The sequence below is a fragment of the Oratosquilla oratoria genome, chromosome 43 (assembly GCF_046742065.1).
Source record: "Oratosquilla oratoria isolate Oo_2021 chromosome 43, ASM4674206v1, whole genome shotgun sequence".
Taxonomy (NCBI): domain Eukaryota; kingdom Metazoa; phylum Arthropoda; class Malacostraca; order Stomatopoda; family Squillidae; genus Oratosquilla; species Oratosquilla oratoria.
The window spans coordinates 24,823,581-24,826,080 of NC_134819.1; the positions used below are offsets into that span (position 1 = coordinate 24,823,581).

General features: G+C 41.9%; 1 protein-coding gene across 26 annotated transcripts in view; it reads left to right on the top strand.

The window, feature by feature from the left end:
- The window catches only part of LOC143021915 (uncharacterized), a 1,014,474-nt gene that overhangs the window by 658,198 nt on the left and 353,776 nt on the right, over positions 1-2,500 (top strand). The gene's annotated exons all lie outside the window — the stretch shown is intronic.

The window sequence follows — 2,500 nt, forward strand, 5'->3', positions numbered from 1 at the left end:
TGGGAACGGCCGGGAACGGCTGGGAACGGGCGTGAATGACCACAAAGGGAATTCACCACCTGCCCAAGAGGAATTGGTCCTAATGAGCAAATAAATAATAATGTCTTGTCAAAAGATTATGAATATGTGTGTATGTAATAAAAACACTAGAAACGTGTATTCCACAGATGCAAGGTAACCATTAATGAAAAGAAACGACTGGAGCAGAGCGCTTTCGTATATTACATCCACTGGTTGTAATGCACGAAAGCGCTCTGCTCCGGTCGTTTCTTTTCATTAGTGGTTACCTTGCATGTGTGAATGTGTATGTGCCCAAGAGAAATTGGTTATAATGAGGAAACAAATAATTATGTTTTGTCAAATGCTAATGAATATGTGTGTATGTGCATACGTGTGCATGCGTGTATGTATGTATTTATGCCTTATAGGATATTCCGTGCTAACTGAAATCGTCTAGTTTTAGCCAGATAAACGAATATGTTCCACGCCTCAGGAGTGATGGTACTTGTGCAATTGTGGAATTAATGGAAATCATTATGTACCTTTTCTATTATTATTTATTGGTGGAGAGGAACGGTAATTGCCTAAATGTAATTTAGGTTAATTTTGAAACGGTAGGAAATATGTTCGCATTCGTTTTCTTTGCCCCTTTTGTGATCAGAATTACGTTTGTTTTCTTTTTTGATTCAAACTTCAAGATTTTTTTTCACAAAACATCACTCGCTTATTTGTGTAAGGTCCCGTGCACACTGCCCCATGACCATGGCGCTGTTGAAAATCGAGGTTTGTAACACCGCCAGCGCACTTCTGAGCTGTTTAGAACCGACTCATAACGATAGGAGCTCTCCAGTGATATAGATAAGAATTCAAATGTGAAACTGGTATTCTTTCCTCATGCCCACTCAATGTGGACATCAGTGTGAGCACATACCCCCAACATTCAACACTGCCACTTGCTACGTGCAGATCTGCGTGAGGCACAGTGTGGACCCGGCTTAAGTTCCTTTATTCCAATATTCCCTAAGCTGGACGAAACCATCTGGTGTTACCCAAATAAGCCAAAATAAAATCTGAAGAGTAAAGGTGGTGGCACGCTAGGCATTACTCGCTAGCATGCTACTTGCTTTCTACTTCGTTTGAGTAGAAATGACTTCGGTTACGATATTTTGTTTTTCAAGTTTCTAAATGTCAAATTACTCGAGTCATATAGTGGGGAGCTAAATGACTAGCAGAAGTTAATCCTATATGAATGTTTGCCTATTGGGATGTTCTTATGGAAGTCTAGAATATCATAACCGAAGTCGTTTCTACTCAGAATAGCAAAACCAAGTAGCATGGTAGTCTAGTGCACCGCCACGTTAACTCATCATGGTGAAGCATGAAAGCCTTGAGGAACAAGTGTTTGCGTGAGATTTCATCATCTTTATAGTCTTGGTCGAAGAGTCTCTCGTCTGTCGAGCCTCATTAGGCTTCTTCAAGAAACGATCCTGCTGCCTCGAAAGCCCCTCTGAGTCTTAATTTTCAAGACTCTTGGCTGCTCGTAAGCTTCTGCAGCCAAATACCGAATAAGACTTAAGTTCTCTTGAGAGGCTTCACTGCCCGTAAGCCTCTAGAGACTTTTCATATTAATGTGGATAACGCAGAGGGGCGTAAATGCCCCCCCTCTCTCTCTCTCTCTCTCTCTCTCTCTCTCTCTCTCTCTCTCTCTCTCTCTCTCTCTCTCTCTCTCTCTCTCTCTCTCTCTCTCTCTCTCTCTCTCTCTCTCTCTCTCTCTCTCTCTCTCTCTCTCTCTCTCTCTCTCTCTCTCTCTCTCTCTAGCCAGTTTTTTTTTTATTTGCTCAAATTATGAACAGGAAGTCTTTTTACACACACTCGCACCTTCGTAACCAAAGGTTGACACACGCCTGAATGAAATGGCCTGGCTGTAGATGAAATGAAAGGATAAGGTGCACTCGGTGAAGCTGAAAGACTGACAAGCTGATGCGGGTTGTCTCGACGTCTTCTCTAGTTGCCTTGTAGTTGGATTATAAGACTTATTTGGAAACCTATCCCTCTTTATTTCTATTCTTGTCCTCACATTGGCGACCTTTTGTAGGATAAAGGTTCGTATAAGCCGTTTTCTTTTCCTATTCGTCTTCTCTTACCTTTCCATCTTTTCTGTATTTTCTTTACCCTTCTAGACCCGTGTTTTTTGTACCACATACCTCTTGCGCAGTTTTGAATGAGGATAAAAGTAGACAACCGAAAACTCTTCAACAGAAACGTCTTCGGGTGGGAATGGAGGTTATTTTCTTGGTACGACGTTTTCTTCGTTGGAAGAGTTTCATCAAGTACTCAGTAAACTGACATCGAGAGTAGCGTCGCGCACCTTGAAGAAAAGCTTCGGTCTCAGTTGGTATTACCTTTGGTTTTTTCAATGATCTCGTGTTTTGGTTCTGACCACTCGTGTTGACCGTGAGTCGGTTACCCTCCTTGAAGAAAAGGCTTCGTTTTCAGTTTG